Below are 21,169 nucleotides of genomic sequence, written 5' to 3' on the forward strand. Positions count from 1 at the left end.
ACATAAGTAATACAGAGTAAAGTTCAACCAATAACAAACACAGAAGAGGAATGATTCAAATAAGAACCTCTTAAAGGAAATCCCAGATAAACTTTACAGTTGGAATCTACAGGTACAAAAAGTTTCTTTGGGCCTTGGACCAATAACCAGGAAAGCCGGAAATGAAGCTGCTAAGCTCACTGTCCTCAGGACTAAGCACCCAGAATTCCTCTCTTTTGAATAGCTGAGGGTTTATTCTGGGAGGGTTTCTAATTTGGCTGCTGAGGATAAAGAGAAGAAAAGCATAACTTGAATTTACTGAACCTTCAAGGTGAGTAAAGAGAAGAAAGGATAATAAAAACAAGCTTCACTCACTAGTGATATCCAAAAAGCACAGACCACAGAAGAAAAAGAAGATGCCATCCAGAACTTTCACAGCCAGAGAGAAAAAGTCAATGTCTTGGGTTCAAAGCTTCAAAGGACAGGCTGACGTTCTTGTAGCATCTAATGCAGCTGGTGACCTGAAGGCAACATCCATTTACTATTTTGAAAATAATAGGGCCCATAAGAATCCTCTGAATCTCTTTTACCTATGCTTTATAAATTGAACAACAAAGCCTTGATGATCACAATGCTTTGCAAATAAATTTCTAAAAGACATTCTTGTGATTTTAAAAAATTTAATAATTATCTATTGGTAGAAATTGGCTGTGAAGCCATCTGACCCTGAATTTTTGTTGGTTGACAAATTTTTTGTCACTGATTCAATCACACTGCTTGTTATTGGTCTGTTCAGGATTTCTATTTCTTCCTAATTGAGGCTAAGAGAGTTGTATGTTTTCAGGAATATCCACTTCCTCTAGACTTTCTAGTTTGTATGTATAGAGGTGTTTATAATGGTCTTGAAGGATCTTTTCTATTTCTGTGGTGTCAGTTGTAGTATCTCCATTTTAATTTCTAATTGAGTTTATTTTTGAACCTTCTCTCGGTTAATCTGGCTTGTGATCTATCAATTTTATTCATCTTTTCAAAGAAAAAACTTTTTGCTTTATTTACCTATTGTATTGATTTTTGGTTTTAAATTCACTTAGTTCTGCTCTGATCTTTGTTGGTGTTGTTGTTGTTTATCTTCTGCTAACTTTCGGTTTGTTTTTTTCTTGTTTATCTAGTTTCTTGAGGTGTGATGTTAGGTTGTCAATCTGTGATCTTTCAGACTTTTTGATGTAAATATTTAGTGCTATAGACTTTCCTCTTGGCATTGCTTTTGCAGTATCACAGAGGTTTTGATAACCTGTGTCACTATTATCATTCATTTTTAATACTTTTTAGATTTTCACCTTGGTTTTATTGTTAACCCAAACATAGTTCAGAAGTAGGTTGTTTAATTTCCATGTATTTGTATAGTCTTGAGGGTTCCTTTAGGAATTAATTTCTAATTTCATTCTGCTATGGTCTGAGAAGATACTTGATATTGTTGCAAGTCTTAAAATTTATTGAGACTTGCTTTGTGGTCTGTTATGTGTTCTATCTTGGAGAATGATTTGTAGGGTGATGAGAATAATGTATATTTTGCAGTTATTGGTTAGAATGTGCTATAAATATCTGTTAGGTTCATTTGCTCTAGAGTGCAGTTTAAGTCCAGCATTTCTTTGTTGAATTTCTGCTTCAATGATCTGTCTAATGCTGTCAGTGGAGTGTTGAAATCTCTTCTATCATTGTATTGGTGTTTGCCTCTTTTCGTAGGTTTAGTAGTAATAATTTTGTGAATCTGGGAGCTCCAGTGCATATATATTTAGGATTATAACATCTTCTGGTTGGACTATCCGTTTATCATTATATAATGACCTTCTTTGTCTTTTTGTTTTTTTTACTTTTGTTGCTGTAGGGTCTGTTTCATCTGATATGGGAATAGCTACTCCTGCTTGCTCTTGGTTTCCATTTGTGTGGAATATGTTTTTCTATCCCTTTAGCTTGAGTCTGTAAGAATCCTTACATGGCAAGGTGTGTCTCTTGAAGACAGCAGTATTTGGTTTGTGATTATTGTATCCATTCTGACTATCTGTATCATTTAAGTGGAGCATTTATATAATTGACATTCAAAGTTACTATGAGATGTGACATATTGTTTCAGTCATCATATTGATTGTTACCTAGTTACTTTTTCTTCATTGTTTTATTGTTTTATAGGAATATCATCTTCTATTGAAAGGCTGTTTGATTGACATCCAAAATTTGTTGTTTAGCATAACCACTTTCCTCAGTTGTCTTAGCTTGATCTTCAGGATAACTTGCTTCAGCTTCTGCATCATCTCTTGCTGTTAAGGGCATCATATCTTAAATATCATAAACCAACCTCTACTGGCTTCAAACTTTTCTTCTGCAGCTTCCTCAACTCTCTCAACTTTCATAGAATTAAAGATAATTAGCACCTTTCTCTGGATTAGGCTTTATCTTAAGTGGATATTGTGGCTGGTTTGACATTCTATCCAGACTACTAACCCTATCTCCATATCTGTAATACAGTTGTTTTGATTTCTTATCATTCATGTTTTCACTGGACTAGCACTTTTAAGAACTTTTCGTGTGCATTCACAACTTGCCTAACTAGCTTTTAGCCTATCTTGGCTTTATATGCCTTCCTCACTAAAGTTAATCATTTCTACCATTTGACTTCAAGTGAAAGATTATGACTCTTCCTTTCACTTGAACACTTAGAGGCCGTTGTAGGACTATCAATCAGCTAAATTTCAATATTTTTGTGTCTCAGGGAACAGGGAGTCTCCAGTAGAAGAAGAAAGATGAGTAACAGCTGGTCAGTGGGGTAGTCTGAACACACACAACATTTTACTGTCTTATATGGTTGTGGTGTGTGGTGCCCCATAACAATTACAGGAGTAACATCAATGATCATAGATATAACAAAACAGATAAAGTATAGAATAATAATGGAAAAGCTTAATATATTGTGTGAATGACCAGAGTTCGACAAAGAGACACAAAGTGAGTACTTTGTATTAGAAAAATGGTGCTGATAGATTTATTCAATTCAAAGTTACCACAAACGTTCAATTTGTAAAACTGCAGTATCTACAAAGTGCAATAAAGCAAATCACAATAAAACAATGTGTTCCTGTATTTGTAAAGAGATTGAAAATAACTAGAACACATAAATGCTATAAGTCATTTAACTAATATGATACTTTATGATAATTTTATTTTGCCTTCGCGATTTTATTTTTAATATATTCATTTGGAGAGGGGGACGTCAACAACTTTTAGTGGAAAAATTGATTTACTCCTACAACCATATTATGTAATAGTTGAACTGTTCCAAACCTCATTATCTAATCAAGACCTTAATATGACTATTTGTATATGTAAATATACATATGTATTATAAATACAAATTGTGTACATTGGAAAATAACTAGTAAAAACATCTACAATCTTCTTCTAAAATATAAGCATTAAGAATTTCAGAATCATTTTAAAATGACTAGCTCAATGTTTCAGCAATACTGTTTTTAATAATGATTAGAATTTTTTTGTAATAAAGACATAAAAATTCTAATCTCTTAGGGTTTTTTTTTTTCTATTAGTGAATTTATAAATTAACTCACTGCCACTAAAATGTTCCAAACAAATTTGTATCTTGGGCTAATTATTTTCATTTCTACATCGAAAATTATATAAAGTGGAGATATTTATGTTATTCACTACCATAACATTAGAACTTAACAAAGAACCTGTCACTTAGCAGATATCCAATAGATAATTCTTAAATTTTAAACATTTTTAACATAACATCATATATAATTGTCTTTTTGAACTGTATTTGCAGATCATTTCCAAAATAATTAGGCATAAGAAAAGGTCTCAGGCCGGGCGCGGTGGCTCAAGCCTGTAATCCCAGCACTTTGGGAGGCCGAGACGGGCGGATCACGAGGTCAGGAGATCGAGACCATCCTGGCTAACACGGTGAAACCCCGTCTCTACTAAAAAATACAAAAAACTAGCTGGGCGAGGTGGCGGGCGCCTGTAGTCCCAGCTACTCGGGAGGCTGAGGCAGGAGAATGGCGTGAACCCGGGAGGCAGAGCTTGCAGTGAGCTGAGATCCGGCCACTGCACTCCAGCCTGGGCGACAGAGCGAGACTCCGTCTCAAAAAAAAAAAAAAAAAAAAAAAAAAAAAAAAAAAGAAAAGGTCTCAATGTATCACAGCTCCGAATATGTTATAATAATTCACTAAATGCCTATTCTCCAATTTAAATCACCAGGCTAAATCACACAAATCTCTTTTAAAGAAAAATATTAGATACATTGTTTTAAAAGAAAAAGTTATTTGTATGTAGCTGAACATCAGAAGATTCTCTAGTTAAGAATTTCAAGTCCTTATCCTTTGAGTCCTAGTTATATCATGTGTATAATGGAGAATAATAATGCTGTCTTCACTGTTCTAATAAAATAACTAAACATGAAAATGTTAGTGGAAAATTTTATAAAGACAATTGTTACACAGTAATAAAGGATAATAGTTGACTGATACACACTATTTTGAAAAACAGTATAGGTCTTCTCCCCCCACACTCTGACTCCCTAAGTAACATAATTAGGTTAATGAAATCTGTTGTCTTCAAAGACTAGTATATATCAACCTATAATCCTCTGAATTATATTGTCATAAGTTATCATTTTTTTGAGATTTCTACAATCATAAATTGTTGCACAAAATTGTTTGTTGCACTTGCTTAATTTGTATACATGATTAAAAATAAGATGCCAGATATAAAAATGCAAAAAGAAAAAATCTCTCTATCCAGTTAATTCATATTTTTCACTGTGGTACTGCTGATAACACTTAACCAGGCTTTAAACCCATGGGAAGCAAGGCAAAGATTATATGATCACATAGTTGTAAGATCAATGTATTGCTTAGATCATTATAAAGAGTGGCACAAATTGAGACTATTTTTATTGAGAATTAATTTTTGATCTAGTGTTCATATTCATTTGATAACAAGAATATACCACTTGTAGTTATAATGAGTTAATGCTTCCAGAAACATTGAATGTGTAAAAATTTAAAAAAGTCAATGCTTTGTGACCTCTTCACTGCTCCCATAAAATTTAAGGATGTGATTGTGTCTGGGCCACTTTGAAGGTTTAGGCAAAGAAACCGTGGAATATTTAATGGACTTAGAAATGCAGTACAGTTGGTCTCAGACTCTGGGGTATGTGGAGGCATTATTGATGTGGGTGTTTTGCAAAGCAGAGATATAGAATGTTCATTTGAGTTTTATCAAATAATGAAAGAGACTTAATAACACTGATATCTCATTAGTACATAAATACTGGCCTGATTGTTGTTAAATTTAAAAATAAAGACATATAGGGGCTAAGTAAATTTATGTACCAGACAATATCATCTTAATTTATAACTGTGTGTATATTTTTTAATCTTAAAGTACACTTTCAGACATAGTAATAGAACAGATACTCACAAATGCATGCTTTCTTTAAAACTATTAATCTCAGTATTGAGCAGAGAAACCAAACAGCTTATATTGAAAGTAGAAATGTAATTGGCCTGTTTGGAGAAAGTCTACTAGAGTAACAGTCACTAGATTCAACATGCAAGTGCCATCATGATGAATGTTTACAACACCTTTTTGAGAGCCAATTATACTGGGTTTTTTTTGTGCAGGAACTGGAGATCAGCCAGATCACTTGTATGCACAAAGCCGCTGTGGATCTGTCTTTCAAATAAGAGCTGCAGAAAACGCTATAGCAAGATTGAAGCTTTATCCACTCTGGTAAGAGAAGCTTTCTTTTTCTTTGGTATGGTGAGAGTTTGATAAGAAATCCTTTTAAGCCATAATGTGGTCAGGGAGAGGAGACTTTGTTATATAAGTCAGAAAATGTTTTTTCTTTGAAATATTTTTTTCACTATGCTTTGTGCCTTTATGTTATAGCAAGATAAAACTGAAACACTAAGTCATATTGCACATGTTAAATTTGTATTGGACATAGGGGAGTCTTAAACTACTCTTCTGTTGAGTGAAATGTGAGGTCATTTTATGTTTATACTGTATATCTCCTGGACAGCATGAAGTGAAGAAAGATTGGTATTCTAATACTATGGCTGAGAGTGAATCTTGTGTTTAAGTTTTCCCCTGACCAATGGTGTTATTAATTCCCAGGAGCTCACCACCACCAAACTCGGCCTTTGAATTCACTTACATATTTTTTTGACCACTCTAATCTCTTTCTATATTTAAAATTGGAAAAGCTGGGGATTATTCTGGATGAGTTTATTTGAATAGTTTTCTCACTTTAGCTCTAAAGACTGTAACTGTGCACATATATACAAAGTACAAAATTTTGTTTTTCACGTAATTTCTTCAGCCTGTAATGTGCTTCAACATTTGTATGAGAACCTCTGTGTATTATAAACTCTATCTGAACTCATATCAGTCTAAAATGACAAATATTGAGAGCATATACATGTATATAAATATGTACATGTATATAAGTAACATTTGACGTGAGGAAAATTAATTTTAGATAATTACACATTTGCATATTAAAGCAATGTAATCCCTATGGAAATTTATAGCTTTTAATTTTCATTTATATGACCCTTCCTTTTCATTTTCTTGGTAAACTTTAGTTCAGAAAACAATAACATAAATATCAAAAAGACTTTATAACCAAACAGCTACATTTGAAGATACATTACTTTTTAAATAAACTTGTATGATTCGGATTTTATTCTTTTTAAGTTGCTCAGTTACATCCATGATTTAATTTATACATCTATGAAATTTAAATACAATTATTTTCAGGAGTTTACACCAAGATAGCCTTCCAGGCTTCAAAGTTACAAGCAGCTTGCCATGTCTGTCTAATAGGTTGCCAATAAAAATTCATGCTTATCTGATAACTTCAATAGGTATTTATTGATTATGTACATTGCTAAAAGCTTCGAGGGGAGGTAATAAGTAGCTTAACTAAATGAAACATAACATCTGTATAGATTTAATGAGGATTTAACATATATGAATAAAAATAACAAATTCATAGTGAAGGTTTGGCTAAGGACAAATAGTAGAGTCAGGAGGAGTCAGTAATGACAATGAATACAATGAGACTTATTTTTGCAGATGTAAAAAATAATTCTATGCTTTAATGCACGAGCTTACAAAACTTTAGCAATGTCATTTTCCCCTTGTTCTGCCCTCATTTAAATTATGCATGCATTCAATTCAAGCCATTTGAAATCTTTACCTGTTTACCTTGCACTGAAAGAAATACAGACAGTCTTGCCTCCGAAAGAGATTCTAGTTTAAAGGAGAGCTGAGGGAAATAAGTCAGTAACTATGTTACCATGAATCCATGTAGTTAAAAAAAAAAAAAAAAAATAGTATTTGCTTTAAATTTCTGTGGTTTCTGCACTCTTAAATACTTTTGTTGCTGTAGGCACATGCAGCAAGCAACAACAGCATAAAGTATCAATTCCCTTAGTGTATATCTTTCCAACTTTTAAGTGAATCTCAGACAGAAAAAAAATCCTTCTAGGGTAAGAACCACATTTAATGGTATATATACATATGTGTGTGTGTGTATGTATGCACACACATACATAGTTATATCATTATATATATAGTTATAAATATATGTGTGTGTCATTTTTTTCTTTTCATTTTTATCTTCACGTTTAGGAACTACAATTGTTAACATACACACACACGCTTTAGTTTGGAAGATAGGAAAGAGAAGCGAGTATAGCATCTCTGCACCCTTGATGAGTTTGGCACGGCAGGATATCCTACCATTTTCTACTTTCATGCCTTTGCTTTTGCTATCCATCTTGAGAGCGCTTCTTTTTCTACTGTCTCTTGTCCACATTCTACCTGAACTATATGGCTCAGACTAGAGGCTGCTTTATATGAAGATATCTTCCTATCAAGCCTCATACCCACTCCAGGGAAAATGATTTATTTCATTTGGGAATTTTCTTATAACTTCAATTTTATGAAACAAAAAGTTTACAAACAGGATGCAAATTCATTGCTCTCTAATTATAAACAAAATGAGACAGTTTTGTTATACTTTCTTTCCTTTTAGACATATTTTAAGAAATCTGCTTTTTAGAGAGATATTTTGTAGAAAAATTTTATTACTCTCCAAACTTTCTTTGCTTTGTTCATTCTCCTTTTCTTATAGCTGATAAAGTTGCTTTCCATTTCACTGAGAAGACACAGATCATTTAATGGGTTCTCCTGTGTTCTTTTGCCTCCGAATCTACAAAGCTTACCTCCCAATCTGCCCTCATACTGCTCTTCTTTTCTTTATTTATAATGGGAAGAAGTATCCCAACTTGCATGACCCCAACTTCCATCTCTTCTACTTGTGACTTCTCACGTATACTCCTCTGCCTGATAAATATTTTTATTCCAAATATTTACCTGTATTTTCTCCATGAAGTTGTTCCCATTAAACACCTCTTTCCCGGCACTTTGGGAGACCGAGGAGGGCGGATCACAAGGTCAGGAGATCGAGACCACGGTGAAACCCCGTCTCTACTAAAAATACAAAAAATTAGCCGGGTGAGGTGGCGGGCGCCTGTAGTCCCAGCTACTCCGGAGGCTGAGACAGGAGAATGGCGTGAACCCGGGAGGCAGAGCTTGCAGTGAGTCGAGATCGTGCCACTGCACTCCAGCCTGGGTGACAGAGCCAGACTCTGTCTCAAAAAATAAAATAAAATAAAATAAAATAAAATAAAAATAAATAAAATAAAAAATAAACACCTCTTGATATTTACTACACATCTCTACCAATATTTGGCTGGGACTACAGACCATCTCTAAATAACATCCATGTATCTGCTACTTCACAAAAACATCTAAAAATTTTTGTTGTTGTTGTTGTTGTTTTGGTTTTTTTCCAGATACCATTTCCATATCTTTGCCTTCATTTTTCTTTAAATTTGCACAATCCTCGTGATTTTTCCAAATTTTCTGAGGTAGTTACATTATTTTCTTGTTGCTAAGTCCACTCGGTTTTCTTGGTTTCCTACCACTATTTAAGATGTGACTATTCAATTCCTTTAGAGATAATTTTCCCTTTACCTCCTTAACACTCTCCTTTTTTTTTTTTTTTTCTTTTCTCTTCCTGTTTCTTTGGTAGCTTTTTCTTCTAGTGGAGTACACTTTTAAGAGTTCCTCAGGACACAATAGTGAACCTAATACTTCTCTCTCTCTCTCTCTCTCTCTCTCTCTCTGTCTCGCTCTTTCCTCTTCTCTCTATAGTCTTTATTTCTATAGTTCTTTAAAATATCAGCAATCTTACAGTGTAACCCTATAGCATGTATCAATTGTTGGATGCATTCCTTGATTCTATATGGATACAGATGAAACTTTTGAGTGTACAATGGTGCAAAGGTATTACGTATTCAATAGAAAGTGGTGTGATACCCTCTTGAAGTGCAGGGAAGCAGCAGCAAGCTGCAGCTCCCAGTCAGTCACTCAATCATGATGGGAAATAATTGATACTCTACAGTATACTGTGTTGCCAGACAAGTTTGCCCAACTGTAGGCTAACAGAGGCATTCTGAGAACATTTATGATAGGTGAGACTAAGCTATGATGTTCAGTTGGTTCAGTATGTTAAGTGCATTTTTGACTTATAACATTTTTAACTTATAATGGGTTTATTGGAAAACAACACCATTGTAAATGGAGGACCATCAGTATACTTGTCAAGGGAGATTTGGGGTCAAGCAGTGAAAACACCCTCTCTCCTGGAAAAATATTTGATTAGGTTTCACCATGTTTTTATTTTGATGTGTCCCTAGCACTGTAAGATGCTTTCCAGGAAGCCCACTCTGTCCTTACCTCACAGGGAACTCTAAGGAAAATGATATGGCTAAACCACTCAGATCCAAATAGAACCAAAGAAAAGAGACAGAGACCATAGTGACAAGAGTGGATCATAGTGGGACTTCTGTGTTCCTGGTAGCTGTGGTGCCCAATTGCAGATACCAGTCAACCTCATAGCCAACATGCAGTACAGAGCAAGGTGTCTTCAAAAGCATGATGAAAAGTTTCACCTAGTTTGAGTCCCTATACGCTTTTTAACTCACCTCACCTCGGGGACCACCCCAATAATTCTGCCTGAGCAAGGACATGCCCATCTCCTCCCTTTTTGAAGAAATGAAGGGGCTAGACCAGCTAAACTTGGCAACTTAACAAGCAGCAGCTTTACTCAGCCAAGAAACACTCCCAGTGACTTTGCCCAGGCAAGGAACTTCCCACTTCTGTGAATTTTAAAGAAGCAAATGGGCTGAACCTACTTAACCCAGAAAATCATGTAGTATCTTCACTCCACATATAAGCCCTCCCGAGGAGTCCATCCAAATAAGAAGACTTCCATCTTCATGCATCTCAGAAAATTCTAGTGTCTAGATCTGCTAGGGATGATGTTGGGAGTTCCCAAATCCTCTCAACATAGCCAAAAAACCGCTTCATGGCTCCACATTCACAGGGAGGAAATCCTTAATTGTGTATTTCTAAGGACCATAGTCTCTGGATCCACCTGTCCAGAGTAGTGACTCCACCTAACCTTGGAATCCAGCCTCCAGCCCTGCCCAACTTCAGGTCACCAATAACATAACTGACTGACCAGTGTACATATCTTGTGACTGACCTCAAAATCCATCACAGTACTCACCCAGCAACTCCACTTTATAGTCAAACAAAGCCAGTGCTTCCATACGACATCAGAGTCCAAAGAGCAACCCCACCCAAACAAAGTCAATGGTGCACTAACTAGAGATCTCATGGAAAGCTCTGCCTCCCCAAAGAAGTCACCAGCTAGCTTTTCCAAAATCAGAGGCTAAATTAAATAATGCATGTGTATCCCTGCCAGAGAACACCTGTAAAGGCCAAGAGAGGGGCTATTCCCTCAAATGTACAGACAACATAAGGACACAGGATTATGAAGAATCAAGGAATCATGACACCTCCAAAAGAAGCTAATAAAGCTTCAATAATGAACCCTAAAGAAATAGAGATCTAGAAATCAGTAGCAGATACATCAAAATAATACTAAAAAAGATGTTCCATGAAGTACCAGAAAATATGAATATAAAATTTAGTAAAATTTGAAAAAATATACAAAATTGCAAGAAGCTAGACAAATAGAAACAATAGGAAAGAACCAGACAGAAATCTTAGAGATGAAGAATACAGTGACTGAAATGAAAAATTCAATAGAAAAGTGGAGCAGAAAGATAAAGGAATAAAGTTTACAGTAATTATGGGACACCATCAAGAGATTAAACTTTCACATAATAGGAGTACCAGAAAGAGATAAATGATAAAAAAGGCAAGAAAACATATTTAAAGAAATAATGGTTAAAAACTTTTCTTGTCTGGGGTAGATGCCAATAACCAGATACAGAAAGAATGAAGGTCTTCAATCAAATTCAACCCAAAAAGAAGTACAACTAGGCATATAATAATGAAACAATCAAAAATCAAAGACAAGAAAAAATTCTGAGGACAACTGATAAGAAACACATCATATATGAAAGAGAGTGAATATTACTATCAGATACTATCAGAATAATATCTCAATAGAAAGTCTTCAGACCAGGAGAGAGTGCAATCATGTAGTCAAAGTTCTGAAAGAGAAAAACAAAAACAAAAGCATGCCAACCATAAATATTTTATTCATCCAGATGGAAAATCAGTAAGGAAATGTTGGACTTGAACAACATTTTATATTTAATGGACCTAACAGAGATAAACAAAATATTTCATCCAACCACAACAGTATATACATTCTACTCAAGCACACACAAAAAAAACATTTTTCAGAATAGATCACATGCTAAGGTGCAAAGCAAGTCTCAGCAAATTTTTTAAAAAATGTAAATTATATCAAGTATATTTTCTAAACACAATTGTTTGAAACAAAATTCATAACAGAAGTAATTTTAGAAAATTCACAAATATATGGAAATTAAGCAACATGATCCTGAACAACCAAAAGGTCATTGAAGCAATTAAAATGAAAATTTTTTAAAAGTCTTGAGACAAACACAAATGGAAACACAACATATTAAATCCATGTGATACAGCAAAAGCAGTTCTAATAGCAAAGTTCTTGCAATAGGTACCTACAACAAAAACGAAGAAAAAGATCTCAAATAAACCAAGTAATATTATACCTTAAGGAACTATTAATAGAAAAAGAAAAAACTAGGCCCAAAGTTAGCACATGGGAAAAAATAATAAAGAGTGAATTAGAAAAGAAAATGAAATAAAGACTAGAAAAACAGCGTAAGAGATAAAAAAAGTAACTCATTTTTTGAAAAGAAACAAAATTGTCAGACTTTAGCTAGAATAACTAAAAAAGACAGAACATTCAAATAAAATCAGAAATGAAAAAGTAGACATTACAACAGGTACCACAGAAATAAAAAGGATATAAGAAAATACTATTGACAATTGTATGCCAAAAAATTGGATATTGTATAAGAAATGGATAAATTCCTAAACACATACAACCTACCAGGACTGAATCATTAGTAAACAGAAAATCTGAACAAACTATTAACAAGGGAATATAATAAGTAAGAAAAAGTCTCCCAGCAAGAAAAGACCAGGACCTTATGCCCTAACAGCTGAGTTGTATCAAACATTTAAAGAAAGCAGATACCAATCCTCAAACACTTTCAAAAAGTCAAAGAAGAGAGACCAGGAGTGGTAGCTCATGTCTGTAATCCCAACACTTTTGGAGGCCAAGGTAAGCAGATCACTCAAGCCAGGAGTTCAAGATCAGCCTGGGCATCATGACAAAAAGCCTTTCCTAAAAAAAAAAAAAAAAAAAAAAATACAAAAATTAGCCTGGCATGGTGACACATGCCTGTAGTGTCAGGTACTGAGCCCTGCTTTTCAGAAATTCTTTTCTATTATGCTCTGCAATCTTGCTCTCTGTAGATACATGGTTAAGAATGAGTACATTAGGATCAGAGAGGCTTAGTTCAAACCCTACTTATATTACTTGCCAGTTGTTAGGAACTTGAGCAATTAGACTGTACACTCTGCATTTCCTCATCTTTAGCATGGAGATAATAACATCTATTTTATATAATTAAATGAAATAATCTAAATAAATAATTCGATCTTAAAATGTATGTAATATCTGCATTGTTTATTCCTGTAACCTGATATTTTAATTTGAGACAATAATTTTATACTATATTAGCGGTTTTCTTTTTTTTTTTTGGTTGTTGTTGTGGTTTTGTTGTTGTTGTTTTTGAAATGGAATCTTGCTCTGTCTCCCAGGCTGGAGTGCAGGGGCGCGATCTCAGCTCACAGCGACCTCTGCCTTCTGGTTCAAATGATTCTCCTGCCTCAGCTTCCTGAGTAGCTGGGACTACAGGCACCTGACACCACGCCCGGCTAATTTTGTGTATTTTTAGTAGAGAAGGGGTTTCACCGTGTTAGCCAGGATGGTCTCGATCTCCTGACCTCGTGATCCGCCCGCCTCAGCCTTCCAAAGTGCTGGGATAACAGGCATGAGCCACTGCGCCCAGCCTATATTAGCTTTTAAATATTCCATGTGAATGAAAATGTTCACCTTTTATGACATTTTCGAGAACATATGGCAATTATATACTTCATTTCCACAAGTATAAATGGAATAGAGTTTCTTTTTTGGGAAAACTAAGAATGTGACTACTAAGGATGTGAAAGCTTATCTTCCTGAATAGATAAGAGGGTGTGTGCATATGTGCATGTGTGTGCGAGTGTGTGTGTGTCTGTGTGTGTAAGGTGGATGGGAGAATGAAATAATTCTATAATTTAATCAAAATTATGATTCATTAAGTACAGAAGCATGATATTATTAACTTTTCCTTTTGAAAAAATGAAAAGTGAAAAGAAAATATATATTATAATTATAATATGTATAATTATTTTAATTAAAATTGTTAGCACATTTCAAACTCTATTAATATAGCATTATAATATAATGTATAATACTCTCTACCTATCCAGTAATTAGATGGTCAAAGTCAAAGCAACAGTAATATGAAATATATGTCCATTTATGTGTAAATGTAGAATGGAAGCGTCAAAGCTGCCCACTAAAGGTAGAAGGCCTTTCAGGAAACACACACTTTTCCCTCCAGGAAGCATATAGAGCAAACCTATAACAATAGTATCCCAAACCTGTGATGGCCTTTCTTTCACCAATACCTCCTTCCCCTGTTGACTGACATTAATAAGGAATGGACACTTGAATAGGACAATGGTGTAAGAGGGTCTGAGCAGGATACTTAGATGTGATTTCTCTTTTTATCTTGAACTTGTAGTCGTGCCTTTATATAGCACTGAATGGAGTATGCATTTGGAGCAGAGGCTTTGAATCAGTCTACCTGGGTTCCAGAAACATTTCTGACACAGGTTAGCTGAATTAGCCTGAGCAATTGCCTCACGTCCCTAAGCCTTTGTTTCCTTATTTGTATATGGTGAATGATACTTTATTATACATATGATTATTATTTTTTGTATGTGAAAATAACTGAGAAGATAAATGTGTTTATTATAGTGTCTTGTGCCTTATAAATGATCAGTATATGATAATTATAATTTTACTCTTATAGTTCACCATCTACTATTCTCAATATCTAGTAATAAGGCAGAAAACTTGTGAGCCAATCGGTACACTAATGGCAGTGTAAGGTTTTCCATTTTCTTGAGGTAAAAGTACATACTAATACTCTAAGAACATTGCTGAAATAGATTTTACCCAGAGAGTCAATGACTGATGGACCATACATTCAGAGGAGACTTGTTAAGGGGCAGATGCCATAGTATACTGCCTATTTGGATGACTGCAAAATAAGTTGTATCCTTCTAATATAGTTTTTAAATGAAATATACTCAGATATTTAAATATGTATATTGCATTAACATAGTTTGCTTCTATTATAAAAAGAGGAAAACTTTTTAATTTTTATTTTATTGAGATAAAATATATCATGAGCATACTCTGGACTGCAGTATGTGATTGTTAATATTGGCATAGATTATTTTAATTATTAATTTTATTAAAACGCTATTTAAATATTGAAAGACAATAAGTCATTTGCAAATTAGAAGAAATAATCAGAATGTGTTTTTAGTTATACAAATATAAGTTAATATCCATTCATTCATCTTGGAAATACCCAAGATATTGATAAAGTTATATGCATGCAATACTTCAGTCTTCTCATTGGAAAGGGATCATCATGTAATTTCCTTTGCTGACTGGTGCAAGATTTTGACTGGTGCAAGATTTTGGGGCCAAAGGCATTAGAAAATGTTCTAAATACTATCTGAAGCTTAACAGTGCTAGGATGCAAGTAGTCAAATGGAGGTATGATGTGTATAACAGTATAGTAATTTGTTTTTTCATTGCTATAAAGATACTACTGGAGACTGCGTAATTTATTAATAAAACAAGTTTAATTGACTCACAGTTCTGGATGGCTGCAGAGGCCTCAGGAAACTTACGATTAAGTTTCCTGAGGCCTCTGCAGAAAGTGAAGGAGTAGCAAGGTACGTCTTACTTGTTGGCAGGAGAGAGAGAACAAGAGAGCAAGAGCGAGGAAGTGCTACACTTTTAAACTATCAGATCTCGTGAAAACTCATTCACTATCATGGGAACATCACGGGGTAAACACCTCCCATGATCCAATCACTTCCCACCAGGTCCCTCCCTCAACACGTGGGGATTACAATTAGAGATGAAGTTTGGGTGGGGACACAGAGTCAAACCATATTAAACAGTTTTGAAAATATCAAGTCAGTGTATTTCTCATTCTTCTTAAATTATGATGAAAGACTGCATAGTATAATGTTCAGAGCAAGAAATCTGGAGCCACCACGTTGCTGCCTAGGCTTGAACTCAGATTATATCATTTAATGGGTATGGGAATTTGAATAAGGTACTTTATCTCACGCTAGACTTATTTTTAAATGTAGGGTCAGGCACGGTGACTCATGCCTGTTATCCCACCAGTTTGGGAGGCTGAGGCAGGTGGATCATGAGGTCAGAAGATCAAGATCATCCTGGATAACACGGTGAAACCCTGTCTCTACTAAAAATACAAAAAAATTATCCGGGCGTTGTGGCACGCACCTGTAGTCCCAGCTACATGGGAGGGTGAGGCAGGAGAATCGCTTGAACCCAGGAGGCAGAGGTTGCAGTGAGCCGTGATATCCCACCACTGCACTCCAGCCTGAGTGTCAGAGCGAGACTCTGTCTAAAGTATATATATACACACATACATATGTATACACACACACACACACACACACACACATATATATATATATATAATAGTACCTCCTTTATTGGGTTGTTATAAGAATTAATTGATTTAATCAATATGTTCTTAGAATAGTGTTTGGCATAAGAGATTAAGCTCTATATAAGTATTTATAATGCAGATGCTATTCATGCTGCCCAGTCATCCCCACTTGGGAATCAATGGATTTCATTGCTTCAGAGGCTGGGAAGGTATTATTTAGAACAGTCACCCATTGCTCAGATCTGACTCTGAAACTAGTTTGGTGAGTGAATTGGTGGAATGGTACCCTTGAATCCTAACAGTTAAATATAATTTTTAAGAAGTATATAGCCAACATTTTTTCATATCAAAAGAAAGGTAAGAAATTTTATTTCAGGCTAAAAAAAGAACACTGAATAAAACATAAGAGAGGTTCTAACCAAATGGAGGAGGCATAGTGCACTTCCTGTGATGACTGGAAGAGTAGGGGACAAAAATCTAAAGAGAAAGGCTAAACCTTTTAACAGCAACAATCAGCACTATTAAGATTCTTCTTTTACAGGTGACAAAATGGAGGTTTAAAGATGTTAATAGGTGGCTGCAATGATTCTGGAACCTAAGTTCTTCTAATTTTAAACACAATGCCTCTAATTTTTATTTCCTTTTATCAAAGGTTTTATTATATATATTGGTTAACAAAGTTTAAGCTATGAAGAGAGATCTCTCTTTAATTTGCATTCTTACATCCTTACACAAATAATCAGGCCTTTTCTGTGTGTGATTTGCTAACCTATACTAACAACTTAGTTTTGCAAATATTTCCAAGTGGAAGATTTTGTATCTCTCGAAAGCATAGTCACACCTATTTTCCCTATGTTCTACCCCTTTGAGGCTCCTTTTAAAAATATCTATCTTGTATGTGTATGGCTCTAAATAGATACATTTCTAAAACAAGATCTTCATTTTTGCTTTCTCATTATTGACCAAGAGAGTGCCAATTCTAATGTGAAGAATCACACTAATAGTTGCTTACATGCAAGACATTATGAATGGATAATAATGTAATGTAATGTTCAATACATTATGAATGGATATTTTACACACAGTTTTGGACTTTTCTGGTTTTTATTTTCAATTCTTTCTACTATGAGTCATTTCCAGTATCATTAAACTAAAATTATATTAAAATATAATTCAATTATTACACTATATGCCCTGTACACACACACATACATTTATACATGTACATGTGCTATACATGCAAACATTTGCACACAAACACTCAATAGAAGAAACTATATACTAGATAGCCAAAGTTTTAGTTGTTCTATCATAGAAAATTCCATTACTGTTGGTAAAATTGTAAACACTATTGTTACCTTATGTTTTCTGAGACTTCTTATTTTTTTATTTAAATAGAGTACTCACATGATAACATATTATTAAAACTCCAACTTCCATAATTATATGTTAGATGACAATAATAGTATTGCTTCATAGATGTCAAAGTATTTAATATTTAATAGTGTTTTATTTAATGCACCCTGACTCTATGATGCAGTGAAATATATAAAGTTTTGATACAAATAGAACTTTTTTTCAGTGTTATAACATTCAATAACTAAGTAGTATAATAAAATTAAGAATAATTTACATTCAAGCAAACAGTACAGGCAAAGAAAGAGTTGCAAAAGAAATCTCAGAAAGCAGCTGATTTTCTATTTCTACTTGCATCTCTTTTGTGTCTGTGCTCAAAAAGCCCATTTTATTCTGATGTTTGTGTAGATTACTTTCTGCCCATTCTACGTCTTTCTTCCTCTACTATAGAACAAAATGAATAGGCGATAGCTCTCAGCACTTGACACTGGTGGGAAAGATTAGCAGGAATGTTGACTATGACATATCAGATATGTTAAGCCCTTGCTGGAGAGATACAGTGCAGAAAAACTGGTTTGTCATAGTAACCAAGATACTCTGTTTTTTTTCCAGAATAAAATACAGCAATTTCAGAAGAGTATATTGAAATGGAAACTAATTACCGGTACAATTAAATTTTAAATTATTCTACAATATCTTTATTGAATTGTGTCACATTAGCCAGAATATTGACCCATGTTATTTTATGAAAAGGAAATAGAGGCCGGGCACGGTGGCTCACGCCTGTAATCCCAGCACTTTGGGAGGCCGAGACGGGCAGATCACGAAGTCAGGAGAAAGAGACTATCCTGGCTAACACGGTGAAACCCCCTCTCTACTAAAAATATAAAAACAAAATTACCCAGGCGTGGTAGCGGGCGCCGCCCTCCCGTAGTCTCAGCTACTCGGGAGACTGAGGCTAGAGAATGGCGTGAGCCCAGGAGGCGGAGCTAGCAGTGAGACGAGATCGCGCCACTGCACTCCAGCCTGGGCGACAGAGGGAGACTCCGTCTCAGAGGAAAAAAAGAAAAAAGAAAAAAAAATAGAAATTTTATGATTTTTTTAAATGTTATGATTCTTTTTAAATTAAAATTTAAATTGTAATTTAAATACTTTTAGAATTCTTTGTAAATTTAATTTGAGATTCTTTTTAAGTTTAAATCGCATAGGCATGAGAATTGATTTTAAAATGTCATTTCTTTGACACAGAAGTTGCATGTTGGCCATAAGATTTATTCTACAGCACATTCTTACAACCAGAGATATTGTTTTGCTTTTGTTTTTATAAGCTATAGCAAATTTTAAGATGTTAAGGGTTGAAAAATGATAGTTTTCCGAATGCATGACTGTTTCAGCGTTATTCAAGTTATTTTAACTGATCTGTGAGTAAATTTTGAAAATAAATTAGTTTCTCATAAGTATATTTTTAATAATTAAGACAACAATCCAGGACTTCTTATAGTTCCAAGGTTTTGAACAGTGGCTATATACTTGCTGACAGAATTTTGTACTTCAGTTAACCTTGTGTTTAAGCTAGGGTGAGAGAAGAAGTAAAGAAGGATAGGAATGGTTAAAGGGTAGATTTGAGTAAAAAGGTTTGGGATGGTTGAATATTTAATATTAATGCTATCTCCACTTTTTTAGAGTTGTGTCCCCCTTGATTTTCATAATTCTGTCAATTTGTATCATTGTGTCTTATCTTTGAATAAAATCCCATTTCTAAGCCTAGATTCAAGGAAAACTTATTTTGTAACAAACCACTAGTAAGTAACCTAGTTTCTCTGCCTAAACTGATTTTGTCATACATTTAAGAAGTTGAGAATGACTCTTCAGAATGACTTACAAATGAAGACTTACAGTTTCTGCTTATGCTTCAAATTGATATACTTTTTTTTCTTGATTATATACTAGATACACATGATATGTGGAACTTACATTTTTCTCTTTACATTTTACATTTAGTTTTTAATCCAAAGTTTTGTTTGTTTGTTTGTTTGAGACAGAGTCTCTCTCTGTCGCCCAAGCTGGAGTGCAGTGGGGCGATCTCGGCTCACTGGAACTTCTGCCTCCTGGGTTTAAGCGATTCTTCTTCCTCAGTCTCCCTGAGTGGCTTTTATTATAGGCGCCTGCCACCATGCCTGGCACATTTTTGTATTTTTAGTAGAGAGGGCGTTTCACCATGTTGACAAGGCTGATCTTGAACTCCTGACCTCAAGTGATCCGCCTGCCTTGGCCTCCCAAAGTCCTGGGACTACAGGCGTGAGCCATGGCACCCAGAGAATCCAAGGTCTTTTAAAAAGCATAGGCTGCTTGGTAAATCATTAAATAGGGTTATTTGGGAAAAAATATACCTCTGGAAAAAGACAGATTTTTGAGAACCAAAGGTATGAGCCTCAGTTTAATCAATCAATATGTAAAGAATAATGAATTTGGTGAATGTACCATGCGCCTAACTTCTGCAAATCTAAATGCCACTTTACCAGCAAGGGGTAGAACAATTATCTGAACCATAGGTATAGCCCAAACATTTTTTTGTGTGTGTAATTTATTATCTGATCATTAATACTATTACATAGAAATGCTCAATTTTACTTCTGCCCTGTAGAGATATTCAAAAGTCAGCAAAAGTCAGGACAAAAAAGATCCAAGTTTAAAGGCGTGTATTCTACTTTCCAAAGAAGCTACTCAAATTCTACCTCACATTAAAGTTTGTTTGGTTCACAATGTCTCACTATATTTTATTACTATAAAAGGAATTTTGAAATGTGAACCAATTTGAAAGGAATGCAGCATAACTTCTATAATTCAGATTTTACCAGAAAAATTATATATATATATATAGAGAGAGAGAGAGAGAGAGAGAGAGAACATGTATTCTTGTTTTTTATGGCCAAACTGTTCAAGTAGCAGCTATATGGAACTGGATATATTTCTAAACTAAAGTTTTAAACTATAATATTAGGAATCTTGGAATGAAAGTTGTTATACATCTCAAAGCAAAATGTGGTTTTTAAAGTACTATGAATTTTATACGATTTATTTCTTACAGAGATGAACTGGTAGTATTTGCAATTCATCTCAGCAATGACTTCATATTATGAGCTGCTAAGACATGGCCCAGGCTATTTTGTGGTACTATAAATATTGCAAATTTAGAGAACCAATGAATAGTCTCGCTACCTATGCATTAGCTTAAAGTAAACACTTGCAAAATGTATTTTTAATATTTTTTTTAAATTTTCTTTTTGAGACAGGATCTTGCTTTGTAGCCCAGACTGCAGTGTAGTGGCACGATCATAGTTCACTGCAGCCTTTAACTCCTGGACTCACTTCCGCCTCAAGAGTAACTGGGGCTGCAGGCACATGCCACTATGCTAAGCTAATTTTTAAAAATCTTTCTTAGAGACAAAAGTTTTTGCCGTGTT

This window comes from Trachypithecus francoisi, unplaced genomic scaffold (assembly GCF_009764315.1).
Source record: "Trachypithecus francoisi isolate TF-2019V2 unplaced genomic scaffold, Tfra_2.0 Lachesis_group11, whole genome shotgun sequence".
Lineage (NCBI taxonomy): Eukaryota > Metazoa > Chordata > Mammalia > Primates > Cercopithecidae > Trachypithecus > Trachypithecus francoisi.